Below are 17,028 nucleotides of genomic sequence, written 5' to 3'. Positions count from 1 at the left end.
TCAAGAAATATAACTACTACTCGGTGAGACTTTCTAGGTGAACTGAACGCAGATGCCTAGATTTCTTCAGTCTCAGATCACTACTTCAAAAAGTCACGATCACCATTCCTCTTAAAGGACTCAGATGATTTAGTCTCTTCTCCAGGTTTTTTTCGCGCACTAGATTACACAAATCACCTGAATGTTCAGTGCCTAGGGCAGAACAGCAGTTCTGTTTCTCTCATATGTTAGTGTTTTCATACACCACTTCTTTAGCCCACATCCACAGGGCAAAGCTAGTTTCACCACATACATTAACTACACAACCGCATCTGGATTTTCTCTGCATAAAGCACCCATTATGTAACTGAGCTACGCGCTCATTAGCCACAGCCAACGCTACAAATGGCTGAGGCTAGCTGACTGAAAGATTGACCTTTCTGAATATCATGCCTCCAAAATAAACTGCACCATCTACACTGTTTGATGTTCTGGTTAATTGGAACCTCTTCTTCCTACTTTTCGTCAAATGCAGTAAATGTCACCGCAGATTTTAAGGGACAAGAACTTGGAAGGCACATTTAATTTCCCAATGGCATGCAACAAACTAAACCACGGTTTGCACTATGCTCGTTAGAGCTGACCTCAAAGGTGCAGTACGCAGCAAGAAGCTCAGGAATGTTCATTTACACATGAGCTCCTGCCCTTTGACCTCAGCAGTAGTTTAGTTTATGATAATGCGTAATGGGGTGATTGCAAAATTAGCTGCGTAGAGCTATAAAGACAAATGTTCGAAATTCAGAGTTCGAAACTTCTGAATACTGGCAGACTCTGCTTTGGTCTGGTTGCTTTACCTCACCAAAAAGCCCACATGAAATCCAAGGATGGGCCAGGTCAAAATCTTCAGGCCAATGCAAAGTTGCGTCTCCCTGCAAGATGTATGGAACGGACGTGCGCTCAGGCTTGGGCATATTCAGATACAGCTCGTAGTTTTGACCCTTGCCTTTTCTTCCCAATCTAAGTAGCTTGCAGATATAGAAGGGTTGAATACTCTCCTACAGGAAAACAACTTCACATCTTGATTTGAATCAGGATCTTAAGTCCTACCTGAATCTCACGTTTTGGGCCTCTAGAGCTTCTGAAGTATTTTTCCATATTAAAAGTGTTTTGCACTAAAAACTATCTTTTCTATCTTGGACTAAGAGCTTGTCTCCTTCCATACACACCATACTTATCACGGTCTAGTAAACTGAAATAGTAATTAAAAAACAGCCAAAGGGGAAACACATCTCAGCACAAATGATATTTAGGCAACCCATTTCTTGCTATTCATTACTTTCCACACTTTGATACTTTTGTACAACCTTAGTCCGTTTCCTCTTTGAGCTCTCCATAATTCAATACACATCCTCGCTTTCAGTATATATAGTTATTTACATAAGCATACACTCATTCAAATGCCAAAAATTAAATTTCAGCATTAGTTGATTGCTCTTAACAATGTCCTAAGCCCCAGTATACCTTTCTAACAGAGAGATCTGCATCTGAAAAGAGATCCCAAATGTCCTTAGAAAGACTAAACATATTTTAAGCAAGCTTTGCCATGAGCACCTTTTCACAGTCTCAGATGACAGAAAATACGACTCCACACCCATGATGAATGTCTCCTTCTTATTGGATTTAATGCCTGTCATTTAAGATACTATTTTCCTTTCTGTTGGCTGCACGATACAAAATCATCACATACTGTTTGTTTTGACAGCACCATGGGGGCAGAGGGCATACAAGGTTTCACAGACAAAAGACAGATCAAGTCCTAACCCAGGTATAAAAGTCTCACATAGACATTAGAAAACGATGAAATCTAATCATGGCAGCTGTATCTAGATCAGCCCAAGACTACCCCTTGCTTTTTCATTTTCCCCCACAGCCGGCGATTAATGCAGCCTTCTCCTCAGAGATTTCAAGGGTCTATCAGATCAGACAAATAAGCATTCAGGCAAAAAGAAAAACCCAAAGCCACAGCCATTATACCCATATAATCCACACAAGCACCATATTATGGATATCACAGAGTAGGACTCCATGGACATGCCTGTCCACACCTACTCCTCTGTAGCTGCTAGGGGCTACAGACAGACTGTTCTGGGGAAAAGAAAAGGCAGTTCACACAAGAGTAAATATGGATTTCTACTTTTGCTTTGTCCTTTCCACAATAAAAAATAAAAATAGTGGTTCACAGTACCAGGGCAACATTCTTGTCTTACACCTGAGTCAAGTCTCCTTTCTCTGATCACAGAGCTCGTTTTGCCACCCATATTCCCAATCTTAGCATTTTGCACTCAGTACCGTGAAGCCACAGGTCGTCATTAACAATGGATTAGAATTTCACTACTTCAGAAGAAGCCTTATGACAGATTGATTACATGATGAAAAGCTCCCTTTCATTTTTCCTCCATCATATGACCACACCGCATACTCTGCTGCCCTCTTCCTCACACTCATGCTGTATATTGTCTTTGAGGGTATATCCCTCACCGTATATTCATACTTACTGCAATTCAAGATTGTGTGTAATTAATATGATAGTCTACATACAAATAAAACTGTTCCTTCAGCAAGTACTAGATCCTGAGCAACAGCAGCGCTCTGCTGCCATGAAGGTCACCCACACCTTTGCCTCTTCTGCAAAAATACACCACTACCAAGCGAAGTATAGCAGGACTGAAACTTCAGCAAGGCTAGAGTCAGTGGAAGAAAGACTAGCACATGAGAGTCACAATACAGTCATTAAGAAGCAACAGCTAAGTACCTTGGGGAACAAGCCTAGCACCATTTATGTAACGATTCCAGCAGAAAGGTGAGGAATGTCAGACCATTGCAAAGCTGGGGTCAAAGCCATAACCAGAATACAAGAACAGAGTCTTGAATCAAGCCTGCCAGAGTCATTTAGGTAATCAGAACATGACACATTTCATTCATCATTAGCTCTGATATCTTTATGAACTTTAGCGTGCTCAAGGAGTCATCCACTAACTCAAATATCCCCTCTGTCTTGCAGAGCCTACCTTGATTAACAACTGCTACTGGCCGAGGATCCTTCAGGGTCAGGGGAATTATGTCATCTGCCTCCATTCCCCACAATCTCCACAGACCGTAGCTTTCCCTGCTTGCTTTCAACAACCACCAGGTCAGCAAAATTTAGCTAAGCCAGTAAGAAGCCATGGCTGTATTCTGTAAGAATTCAGAGCTCTTTGTATTACATCATTTCTGCAGTAGAGTTTGTTTGTGTTTTTTTTTTTTTTCAGAAAAACATCTGCTGTGGCTCACACCATCTAGCCCAGCATGCTGTGACAGAGGCCAGAAGCAGACACCTTGCAAAGGGTACAAGAATAAAGCAGGCACACGGGAACACTCATTCAGAACATGCTCTTGGTCCCTAACAACTTGCAGCTCTGGGACTTCTTGAGCTCAGGATGGCTTTTCTGTATTTAACAACTCCCAAAGGGTTTCCATTGCAGGCACTTGTCCAGACTCCCCTTGTGTCTGACAAGCCATCAGTCACTCAAACCTATCTGCAAACCTGCGCGTTGCTCCCCAGAGATCTCAACGGCTGCCTCTCGCTGCTCAGCCACACCTTCCATCTCTAGCACATAAAGTCATCTGCATATATCAATGCAGACAGCTTGTCTAAGGATCCTCTGCCATCAAAACAAAGGTCCCTGTCCCCTCAACACATAAATGACAGACAGCAGACATATGACAGAGAAACCCTCATTCTTAGGCACCATTCTGTCATACATTTGGAACCCACCACGGCGTGGGAAGATTCTGACAAAACATTAGTCAGGCAACCACCCCACAGTTTCCAACTGCACCTTTGCACAGTAGTCCCACGCTCCTTGTCTAGGCTTCTGCCATCCTCACACTGTTTAAGTTACTTGGTGCAATCGAAGGCACTGCTGGGATTCCTTCTGACAAGGTCTCCAGTCCCATGATCACAAAGGACACCAAATTGCGCTTAGTCTGGTGAGGATTCGGCTTGTGCCTTAGAAGAGCTGGAAACAAGTTTCGCCCTTTGCTGGTGGCCAACAGGTCATGAATTATTTTAACCATCCCGTTAACCTGTTCTGCAGAGCCTTAAGTCCTTCAGTGGGGATCATGCCACATGAAACCACTGGTAGTAGACATGAGTCTAAGACAAAGTAGACACAAGAGGATTAAGAGGTGCAGAAGACAGCTCTTCCTTTCATTGCTGCATTTACAGTTCCACAGACAGCAAAGAGAAACCCAAGTTCCAGTCCCATTCCTGCTACCTGCTGTGAAGTGGGGAAAGTCCCTCCCCTAACCAGAGGTAGCCTGCAACCCTCCTTGACTGTATAACAGGAATAGTGATTAGTTCTTCATTTCTTCCTATGCAACATTAGCATCTCTGAGCAGAGGTCAATTCTTAATGCATACAGCTCTCAGTACTATGGTTTTCCAGCACCCCGACACATTGCTTTGGAGCTCTACGCTGTCTATTGAAATGAGGAGCTTGTCCTATTCAGAAGAAGACTATCCCTTCTTCCCATCCTGACCAGTCCTAAAACTATTCCTGACAAACCTCCTTCCCATTACTATCCTCCTAACTTCCTCCATCTCTCTTTATAGAGCAACACTGTGTCTTAAGGATTCAATTCCTATAGGAGCTCTCCGGAGTCGAGCATCTTTATTGCTCTGCAAGAAGATAAAAAGCAAAAAGCAAATAAAAAGGAGAGGGGGAAGGTACTTGTAAATCCTCGCTGCAAGGTCAGCCACTAACACACTATGAAACTGTTAACAAAGAAACTTAAATTTAACATGTCCCTTGGGTGAGATCATGTACATTCCCTTTGATTCTATGTCTCCTTTCCCCATCTGTCCCTTCATCTCTGCACTGACTCCTGACAGGACAGACCTACTGAGACACATCTGGCAAAAGCTGACCAACTAGGAAAGCTATATGGGAATTTGGCAAACATCTGATGAGCACCCCATCAACCCTGCACCTTTCTCCTTCACTCCACCTCCATTTTGACTTGGATTCCGTCTTCACCCTGCCCACTAAGTGACCTGCTTCCAATGCATCACTTGTCTGGGCAGCTTCATAAATAATTCTAAGCACTTTGTAGCTGGTATGTTTCCTTTTCCATAGGAAACGAGTGACTATGAAAGGCGCTGCTTCCATTTCCAGAGACTGCTCAGCTTGCAGCAAGCCTTGATGCACCAGGATCAATGCATTTCAGCTACCAGCAGCTGTTAACTCCCATTCTCTTTCAAGCTCAGCTCAGCACTTTGCAACAGAATTACTCAACAGCTGCAGGAGGCAACTACACAGCTTGAAACCTCTGCTCTTACACTTCCCTTGGGGTGGAGATTGGTTTTCAGAAGCATCAGGTGAACACATTACCTTGAGGTTCCTGTCCTTCCACACCTTCACCACCTACCACACACGGTTCACACCCACCTACAAGCCATCGTCCCCCAAAGCAGTTTCTCAGCTCCACATTTTGCATTGCTGTTTTTCCTAGCACAGGTAATACATTACACTGCCTGGATTCTTAACACACCTGCTTTTACCAAGCGGTAGTAACTACCTCCTGCAAAGCTAACTACTTACCATCACCAAACAAACATTTGACAGGGTTCAGTGAGAACGAGTACCCACCTTACACATGACAAACCCATGTTATATGGGGAGCAGCCTAAGAAGAAGTTGTGATGGTTACTCTTGAGGTTTCCCCGCTTTGACTTGTCATTAAGACTGCTGCCTGTCACCCAGAACAGAACTAACCCTGTTCAGACATGATTCACTCAAGTAACCGACCACAAGAGGAAGGAACAGTTCCTGTATCCTGAAAGAGCAAACGCTCTACTTCATCTCCCCCATCACACAACTTCTTCCCCAAGACACCAACAATTAACACCATCAGCTGTAGTGATGTTACACAGAACAAATTGCTTGGGATGATTTCACTTGCTCATGCATTCCCAGGTGGCAACTGCTGGGCCCATGGACTGTGTATTACACAAAAAATGATATTAAAATAAAGAGTCTATGAAACATACAAAATGGACTAGGTTACATTGCTTCAGAAGTTAATGAGCCTCAAACGCTACAGATGAATTAGCTATCTCCAAGAGAATAAATTTTTTTCCATGCTCCTTTTTCAGGCAAACACCAGCTTTTCCACTCTTCGGCTGATGCCTATATAGTAGCTGAATGGGACAGCTGTTCTTTAGCTCTGGCAGGGATGCCCCTCTGCCTCCCCTTACACTTTTTCCCCAGCATTTACCTCCTTCCAGACTGCAGACTCTGCGACACAGCTTCCCTTGCACTCCCATTTCTTCCAACACCTGCTACCACGGGGCCTGGACTCTGACGGCTATACATGCAAGCAGTCAAAACAACAGACAACAAAACACCAGTTCATTCCATACAGACTCCCACTTTCACCTAGAAGTTTGCAACCTTCTCTTCAGTCACAGTGTATACCAGCAGTTTGCTGCTATAGCAGGGAAACTCTTTTAACAGCAGCAGCCTTACAGAACAAAATCCTGTTCATCTCTAGCCATCGCATTTACTCAGACGTCATTTAAGTCTGCTTTCTTCATTCTGCCTCAGGCCTAGATCAGGTCAAGTAGACCAACCCTAACCAGAAGCAGGAGCTCTCTAAAGCCTCTATTAGCCAAGTGGAGGCTTTCGTACGACTGAAAGAAAGCCTCTCTAATGAGAGCTTTCCTTCCAGCTCTTTGATTAGGCATAGTGGCCCGAACAGCAAAAGTGACAGAAATGTTCACTGCGGGTCTTAAATTTAGCCTGTGTAGCCAGCCAAAACAACTGCAGCTGATCAAATACGTGAACATGCGCTACATGATGTGAATAAGAGAGAAAACTCGGAATAGGCAGGCAGAACTCTGCACCACAGTGCTGCCGATTTTTTACAGCGGTTACCCTTGAAAAAGCTGTATGTACAGTCTATTGAGCATTGTGGCCAGAGCTTCTGGCTTTGAGGTCTCTGTGTCACAGATGGTTTAGCTGAAGTAAAATGGTAGCAAGATAGAACCGCATAGGGTTCCTTTGTTAATGAAAGCAAAGTGAGGGGAAAGATGCACGCAGAGCAATGAAGATAAACCAATGGTAAAAATTCCAAATAAAATACAACTCTCTGTGAAAGCTGGGATCATTACCATATAATTAATTTTAAGGATTTTTCAAAGACAATACAAAGGGCAGCAGGGGAAGGGTTCTTACTGTGTGGTTTCCAAGACCAGCAAGTGGGAGTTCTTGCATACAAATACAAATCACAACAGGACTTTACTGGAAGAGAGGAGCAGATGCCTGGGATTCTCTATAGCTCTTGGAATTCCCTTTAGACACTCTGGTGGGTGGCAAACGCAGCACTTTACACTTCTTTGGGGCTGAGACAGTCAGTGATATACATGGAATGCTTAGCTGCTTCCTCTTAAAACAGCCATGACCTTATATTCACAGTGGTGGTATTTTGCACATGCCAGGGGAATATTCCCTCCAACTAGCGTACCTGGAAACGAATGCACAGTGGGCAGTCCTCCTCCTCCTCCTCCTCCCCCCCACCCCTGCACACACATACAAAACCATTTACAAGCAAACTCTTGGTTTCCTTTATTGACTTCAAGCATAAAAGGCATTACTTTTCAGTAGTGTTAGCTGTCCCTAAAGGAGCTGAATCCTTTGTCCATAGGTTCAAATCCTCTACAGAATTTTGACAGGTTCTATAATTCCCTAAGAAATTTGGCAAGTAAGAGCAATCCAGTTCAGACAAAGTGGTATCTTAGGACACGGGGGGGCTCTGCTCTCAAGTCTGTCACTGACTTGTGTGTACCTGCCAAAACACAGCCCAGTCACGTTCAGCTACTTGCATTTATCACAACACAGAGCTCAGTCTGTGTCCACACTCCAGTGGAAACAGTTCTTCCTCTGGACTGCATGGGGGAATGGTGCACACTACTGTATGCCAACTACCATGCTGAAAGATGCAATTTAAGATGTTCTGCTCCACGTTGGTCTGCAGCCTCATCACAGTATTTCTGGGTATGGTTGTTGTGTTTTGAAGTGGTTTCCTTGGGGTTTGGCACAGTGGAAGGTGTGTATTTAGCCACATAAGGTGCATAAAGCATAACCACAATTCAGAGTTGTCCACAAGATAATACCATCAACAAAGCAAGCAAGCCTTGAGAGGGCTTTGTACCACACAGTTTCTTCTGCTGCTGACTGCTGTCGACAGAGCTTCGGACCCCAGATGGATCCTCTGTCTGCAGTACTGATTTCCTTCTTTATAAAGAAACAACAGTTATAAGCTCTCTATGGCTACAAGCTTCAGGCAGAAAGTCTTAATATTGCCAAGTAGCTAATACTATGGGTTCACAAACTCCATAATGCTTTCAGTACGGTAGTTCAACACTGCTTACTTGGTTTTATACTTCAGTTAAAAGCAACATAAAGATTACATAAACATGACCAAATTTTCTCTGGTTTCCCTGTGGGCTGGACAGCCACTAACCTGACATTCGCTTAAACTCAACTGAAGCATTTGCCATCATTCTATTCCAAGCACTCGGACATGGATACTCAATAGACTACTTAGCCAAGGCAATGCTAAGAGAGGATCAGCACTGACACTGCTCTGGAAGGGGGAAAAGGTACTGTTAAAAATACACTTAACACTCCTAGGATTTAGAGTATTTATCGCTATGTATAAACTTTGTCTACACCTTCACTTTTCCCATGCTGATGTTACATGCTGCTTTATTTCTACACTTTGACCACTCCTGCAGTTGGAAGTGCTGGGATCTCTGAGAGGTGCAGCACTCCTGCAGTTTGGAGCCCGAGGCAGAGAATAAAAAAAGCCATCTACATTTAATTCCCATTTCTCTACAGCCATCAATGAATTCTCCCATACTTGAACAGAACAGACCCAGCAAGCATTACCACTTAGAGGATGTACATCCTACTGAACCCAAACTTGAATACCTCACTCAACAGAGGCATTAAAAATTTAGTTACTCAAGGAAAACACATTTAATAGGTTCCTTTTTGACAAAGCTTCTGGAAGCCAGAGTCCACTGAAATCAATGTAAAGCATTAGATTAATCCGTAATGTTCTGCAGATACGCACTGCTACACTTCACTTTGGAAGCTGTGACTGTGCATAATAGCCAGGGCTAGAACAGAGGTAGTTAGGCAAGTTGTAACAAGAGCTAAATACTCACTGTGAACAGCCACTTTTGTTTTCTTTAAGCCGTACAGAGTCAGAGGGTTAGTATATACACTCTGCACCTTTAAAAATGGACTTGAATGTAAGATTTTGCTGCCTTTGTGCTGTCAGCTAGGATAATTTTTTAAGTCATCCACTGCTGTATGTTACACATAATTGAAAAAATGATTTTAGATAGATATTACAATGCTCCAGTGACATTTCTTTCACTTGACCAGCATTATCTGTAACAGCATCCATCTTCCTCAAGATTTGGTGCTGTAACTATTGTCCTACACAAACTTCCACCATGGTAGGCAATTTGCCTTACCTTTATTTTCCCCATGCAACATACCTCAGGGAAGTAAAACTTCCCTCCAAGCTAGATTCTTAAGTCTTTCCTACGGTTAGTTTATATAAATAGGAAGATATAACAGCTATTTCTTCCACTGAGAGAACAGCCACCTCATGTTTTCCTGAAATTATCATACAGATTGCTTACAGAGTGACTAATATGATTTTCCTTATTTAGAAGTCAACAGATGTTTAATATTGCATGTTCTGTTTAGACTGATTTGTGTCATGCTTGAGGTGTCAAAGCTGAGAGGCTAGCCACAGAAACAGCTGATGCTGTTGAGCCTGGCCCAGGACACTGAATAACCAGTCCAGAGGAAGTTAACATCTTAACAAGTAGACACATTCTAATTTTCAGCAAGAAATTCTTGTGGGAACCAAGGCAATGTGGGAGGGCTGAAATCCAAAGCGTCGCTTCATTTGCAAGCTCTAAGCTAGCTTGCCTTCAGGAGAACCTAAGCAAGGCCAGCTAACTGAAAAGCAACCCAACAAGAGGAAGAAGGTTGCAAAATCATCAAGGAGCACCTGCAGTTTGTTCTAGGGATGGCTGGAATCCCAGTGAACTGACACCTCCTCACATGGCTAAACCAAGGCTGGAGAACGGACTTCAATCAAAGAACAATCCCTGAGTGTAGTGCACAGCTAACGAGATAAGCCAAGTGACCTGCATTATTACACATGAAATCAAACTCCACTTATGACTGAAAACAGCTAGTAACTTTATTTTTGAAGAGATACCAGAGGTGGTTAAGGCCAGCCACATCAGTCCTTAGGAGACAGCTCCCTGACATGCAGCTATCAGACCAGTTCGGAGCAATACAAAAATCTTTGTTGGTCCGTATGGCTAAGAGCCACATCAAGGATTTGAAAATAAAGGAAAAGGAAATGTTTAGACAACATTTAATCTCCACCTTGTCCAATGTGGCAAGTGTCTAACAGCACATCTCCCAAACAAGAGAGCTGTTCCATCACCTTTCATTTTTAATCCCTCTCTCTGCTCAGACAGCACATTTACAGAGACATTAGTCTGAAAAACGCCCCTTTGTACTGTAATGATCTGCCCTGGCCTGAAGCACTTAAGAACACCATTAATCACCTGCTCAGGATTAGACCAGTACCAGAGTCCTATCTCTCACCACAACCGTGTTTTCCTTCCTCCTGTCACATTTCCCAGGACAGCTAAATGAACATGATGAGTCACAAAGATGGGACCCACAAGCTCTACAACCTTGCAAACTGAATTCCTGGCATGCTACAAGTTAAAGGCTCCTCTATCCTTCTATCTCTTCCAGCCTAATAAAAGTTATTTACAGTCTCTCTGGGCTACCTGGTTTAAGCCACTCCAGCTCAAGTATGACACTTTCTGGGACACTATTAGGCTTCTTACGGTGCTCTGACTAGCAATCACATCTGTACCTGACTGTCAGGGGACACTCTTGGCTGCACTGGCCACCTCGGTCTATGGCTGAGAGCTCTCAAATTTCTCAATTGAAACATTTGAAAGTTAATGAACCCTTCTAATACAAAGCTCCCACAGCTCAAGGGTTCTTTTATGAGCCTGACACATGGCGGTTGCATAGGAAAACCTCACTTCAGGAAGGCCTCTCTTTTCAAAACATGCCAAGGCAGAAGGCTGGGCTCTCAGACACCACAAATGGCTGATAGTCAAGAGCAAAAGGCGTGACCCGCAGAAGGTCTGATGGCTCCACCGTATTACACCATACCTCAAGGCCATAGCAAGTGCCTGTAGCTTTGCTACAGGTAAAACTATTGCTTTAACTCATTAATTGTAACAATCAAGGAAAAAGAGATCACAGTGAAGAACTATTCCATTACTAGAAAACAGGTTGAGCGAATCAGCTCTGAAGGCACTTGTACACAGGCTCAGATTTACCAGAAAACTGTAAGCACATGAGAAAGCATGTGCAAGATTTTTCCCTTTCATTGTAATGAAAACCTCCAATGGCCGCTGTAGTAGGGTGGGTTTTCTCCACCTCTCACGGAGAGAAATGCAATGTTTTAAATAGGGCTGGCAATAAATCACAGGCACTCACTGGATGAATAGGCGACTGTTACAAACAGTAAACCACTCCTAACTGTCTGAAAATAGTCATCAACTTACAGGTATTGGCCAAATGCAAAACAAATAGAACAAAAAACCTTGGGGGTGGGGGAGTGGGGGGGAAGGAAGCATTTCAAAGCAACAATTTATTTGGGAAAATTTTCATTTGAACTTTGGTTCGTGTTTCAGGGCCACCTTTTTGTCTAGCAGAACTTGAACCTTCAAGTAGCAGGATCTAGCCATAGAGCCTGGCTACTGTACCCTTTCCTCATTCTATCCCATGTACCACGTGACGAAGAACTGTCTGCCCATCTGCTTTTTAACCACTGAAACACGTCAGTACTCCAGCGCACAGTTTCACATACAGAGAACTGTTGGACATTTTTTACAGATGTTTAACAAGTCCTTCAGCAGAAGGCAAGAGCAGAAGACAGCACAAAGGAAACCCAGTGGCTCCCTCCCAGAAGCAAAACATTCAACCACGTTCCGCTGATTTCAGGGAACCGCCCACCTCTCCAGTACTGCACACCTTGCCCGACTAACACCACTAGGCACAGCGATACTGCTGCACTTAACTGAGAGTGCTGAAACAGGATCGGATCAGTATGTTCACCCACCCACCCAAAGTGCAGGGCAGGCTGGGCTATCATTGCAGTGGAAGAGGAAGGGACTGGCTTTTGTCTTTTGGGTTTTCTTTTTTCCACTCTTTCCACCCTCCCACCCCTCTTTTTAATTGCTAAGCCTGCAACTGGGGTTGAGAATGGGGAAGGGGGAAGGGAAGAGAATCTGGTGAACAGCTGGGGCCCATCACTTTTCATTGCAGGTCTTGGAGAGATGTGGTTGACAGAGTGATGCACAGAGGCTGTCCCAGTTAATGACTTCACCATTCTCCATCATTATCCCCATCATTAGGAAATTAGGAGGACAGAAGGTATTTACTGTAAACCTGCCACCTCCCAAGGAGAGATAAATAGAAACTGATAAATGGGATCTTCTGGTGCTGTTCGTCTATTAACCTTCTGCTTCCCAGTTTAGGCATATGCATGCTATCCTGCCATTAATATCCAGTAATTGGCATAGCAGTGGGCAACACAAACCTACCTTTAGCATATGAACATCTCCTGTGCCACATGCAAGCGCACAACTAGGCTCACATCAAAGCTCTGTTAACTGCACCAGTGAAGAGGTCCTGTGCAGCTGCTTACACTTTAGCTCTGAGGTCAGAACTACCAGTGAGACCTGGTGGGTCTTAAGATGAGCACTGATTTGGTCAGAGGACACTCAGAAGAAGGAGAGATGGGGAGGGAGAACTGTGTGTGCATGACCTCCCCTTCCACAGAAGCAACAAACCAGCAAGTAGATACATTTGCACCTTGATCCAGGCTGCTATCGATTCCGTCATCCTACCTTTAAAAACCATTCAAGAACACCTCCAGGGACAAGACTCCCACTCACCGCAACCAAGGAGAGAAGGATTTTCCTCACCAGCTTGAGCAATCTGTTAAAAAACAAACAAAAAAAGGCAATCTTTAGAGGGCTCAGATTTTATGAACTTACTTTCTGAGTCAAAAAGTAGCCAACATTTCAGCAGCTTCTTTCACTTGACAGTTCCATGGTTCTCCTTCACTGCACACAAGGAGCTCTTCGCATGCACTGACTTGTTTTGCCCCCACAGGGCTGAATCTCTGGGAAAGGACCAAGTCCTCAGGGACAGAAACTGAGCCACCACCTCCTTCTTCAGCAACCAAGCCCTGTGAGGCTGAAGCAAGTCCATATTCAGAGACACCAGGATTTTACCTGAACCAGCTCCCTGCATGCACAGAGAAAGCAGGCCCACTTGCAAGTTAGTCAAAGAACTCTGTTAATTCATTTCTTCTACCTGGAACTTCACTAGTTAGAAAAACATCACCCCACTGCTACTTTCATCTGTGTATTACTTGACATTATGAATTGCTTTTACTTACCCTACCTCTTGCCATTTTCCTTTCAACCAGCATTACAGTTTCTCATTCACATGATGCGCAGGTGGTAAAACTCTGAGACACCGGCTGAGATCACAGCTGCATTTCTGGTGATGAACAAGTTAAGCTACAAGTTTCCAACTCTGACACAAGGCTTAAAAAGACTTCCACATTCTTACGGTAATTTTCCACAAAATCTAACCTTTTTCAGAAGCTCATGAAAAACGGAGGGCCTGTTCTTGCATGCAGTATCATAGCAAGCAGGTTATCTGCTCCATGTTGGATGGACACCTCCAGGGTCTCGGAACACAAGCATTTCTCTCTTCTAAGCTCTGGTAACATCTGCAGCTGCACCCTCACATCTAGATAACATTTTTCAGGGTCTTATGGTCAATAAGCCTGTTTAAATGGAACAGGAAAAACAGAACATTTGAAAACACTGAAGTTACGCAGGTCAAAAGAAGTTAAATAGCTTGCTTCTTCAAATACCTCAGCAGAGACATTGCTAAGTCACAACATGAAAGAAGGAAGTAAAAATCAGATCACCTCCTGAATAAACTGCCATGGATCTCATGGGGTGCACAGGCCCAACACAAACAGGAACTCTATTGCAACAGCTATCATCCTTGATACAAAACCAAACACCCCACTCCACCCAAAAAATAAAAAAACAACATCCCCCCCCCCCCAAAAAAAAAAAAAAAAAAAACCACTACCATAATGCCACCTCAGAGAGCCTGGCATTCTTTGAGTTATCTGTATGGTATCATTGAAACAATTTAAAAGTCAAAGAACCCTTTTTTTGTTTGCATATAAACTGAGCAAAAATTGACAAATCTATTCTCCATTTATTTAAGCATAGAAAAAGAAATAGTTAACAAACATACAAAAACAGAAAAAGAGCCCAAAACTTCATTGCTTCTTCCTGATGCAAGCCTTAGGACTCAAGGCAATCTGCTTACAAGATGAAAAACACATCTAGCCTTTAAATTTTGTGAAAACAGAAGGCCAGGTGAAATACAGTGAAATACACTACCCTTACTGCAGAACTGTGCAGAAACAGCCTGTACGTGAAAGCCACCTCAAGTACTGCCATTGCAGGGAAGCTGCCTGTACACAAGGGTTCGTACCTCCCGACCTTAAAACATATGGGACCACACTTTTCGTTTGTTTGGTGTCAGAAAGCATTTATTATTTCTTTCCCCAGTACACATGCCTTCATTGCAAACAGGCACAGCAATTTCATCTTGTTCTAGCCTTTCCCTTTCCATGCAAGGCAAAGTAAAGTTTTGGCATCAGTGGGAAAGCCCATGCTGCTGATACACATTTTAAAATTTCCCACATCCATCATATTTAAGACAGCACTACTAGAAAAACTACTCCAGCCTGAACCCAGTTTGTGTGGGGAACCACTGAGCACAGTTACCTCCTCCCCACATCCATACAGCCCCTCCCAAAGCCAGCCTAGTGACTGGAACAGATCACAAACCTTAAAAAGCACTTTCCCTGCTCTTGAGTGGCTCAGCCTATAGCACCCATAGGAACGCTGAGAGAACAAGTCTTTCTTAACCCAGTCTCACCACCTTTTGCCACAGCCTAGAGATGACAACCCTGCACAGATAAACAATGAGCACAGTGCTTCTGGCTGGTCTGCAGGTTGAAGTTGTGTTCACTCCTTCTATACATGCTATCTTGTACGCATTAATTCGGTGCAAGAGCCTAATGAAAACGTGACTATGATAGTGAATTCTAACAGTAACACAAGTATTAATTTCCATCTGTCTAAGCAACTGGCAGCGTCCATCAATTATGGCGATAGCCAACTAACAGTTGCAGCTGCAAAATAATAAAAAAAGCAGAAATTAACATTTCAAGTTACTGTCATTCACCTGAATTTTTTACAGTTGTAATTAGCAAGCTGCAGAAGCTGTCAACAACCAACATCAGCCAATCTGTCTGCACCAGGAACCCAACTGCCTGCCAGAAATTGTCTTCGACAGGTTTTTTTTTCTCCCCTTGCTTCCCCCATTAAAATTTTTCCTTCAAGCCTCCCTAACACTCTCATCTTCTTTATCACCAGTCACTAGAATTGAATGTGTCAAAACAGAGAGAGACAGAATGACTGACACTTAAGTGGTAAAATCATAATTATTTCCTTTCTTCAAATCTCAGTACAAAAATGTGCTGCTGTCTCCTTCCCCATGACTCTGCTTCCCTGTCAGTACAGGAACAGTACTGCAACCACTTCACAAAATTTGACCCTTACCTAACCTTAAACACTTCTTACTTGGAAGTACTAGGAAATTAAAAGGAATGTTCCTGAGGGCCTACTCTTTGATGAGCAGGTGCCACTGTTTGCCATTCTTTAGCTGAAGAGCTTGTTGTGCTCTTTATGTTACACACCTGTCCTGTTTCCTTTGGGAGCGGATCCCCCAGGACAGCTCTGCCTCAGAAGCACCCAAACACCTGGAGCTTCAATTTCTTTTTTCTGTTTGTTGCTCTACAGCACATGAAGAGGAAACAAAACAAAACCAACAAAGCCAGCAAAATATTAAAACAAAACAAAACAAAACAAAACGCCCAAACATTTGCTCCTTTTGGTGTTGCCCAAACCCCGCTACTTCTTAACCACTCGAAAGGATGGGAAGCTTACTCTCTCAGAAGGAAACATCCTAGGAGAAAACAAATATCTTGATCCAGTGCTGCTCTGCTTTCACTGGAAAGTTTCAATGTTTGTTGGGGTTTTTTTGGTGGATTTGGGTTTTTTTGTTTTATTTTTAAAATACCCCCCCCCCCCCCATTTTTCAAGCTATTCATCCTCCTTGAAACCAAGTTGTGGCACAAAGACAGACTACCTTATCAATTAAGGGTTTATTTTTAACCCTTGCATTTTTAGTAGCAGACATCAAATTACATTACACAGGCTGTAACTAAACATAGACAGTTGTAAATGGCCTGGGATAGCTTGCTTTCACAGAAGCATCACCTTGTATAATTATCTATTAATTGAAGTCACCTCACATGGATGAGCTCTCCTTACCTTACCTACTGGAGCAGTGCTGAGGTCATCTGAAACATCGTGACCAAAGAGATCTCTGACTGCAGCATAGCAGCAGATAATATTTAAAACAAAATACTGCTACAACAGTCTACCTGCCACCCGTAGACTGCTATATGACCTCTATTTAAGGCGTTAATTAATTAATTAAACGGTACAGTCACAGCAAAAAAAATAAGAAGACTCTCAACAATTTTTATATCCACCAACATAAAAAGCCAGGAACAAGTGCCAATTCCTTTTTTTAAAGAACCACTGTAAAAGACACAGCATTTACATGGAGATTTACAAACCTAGAAGAGCTAATGTAAGATTTATTAATTACTACATGTGACATCAGAGTTGTAACAGACAACT

Source organism: Falco naumanni, chromosome 1 (genome assembly GCF_017639655.2).
Source record: "Falco naumanni isolate bFalNau1 chromosome 1, bFalNau1.pat, whole genome shotgun sequence".
Taxonomy (NCBI): domain Eukaryota; kingdom Metazoa; phylum Chordata; class Aves; order Falconiformes; family Falconidae; genus Falco; species Falco naumanni.
This window is presented reverse-complemented; position numbering follows the sequence as displayed.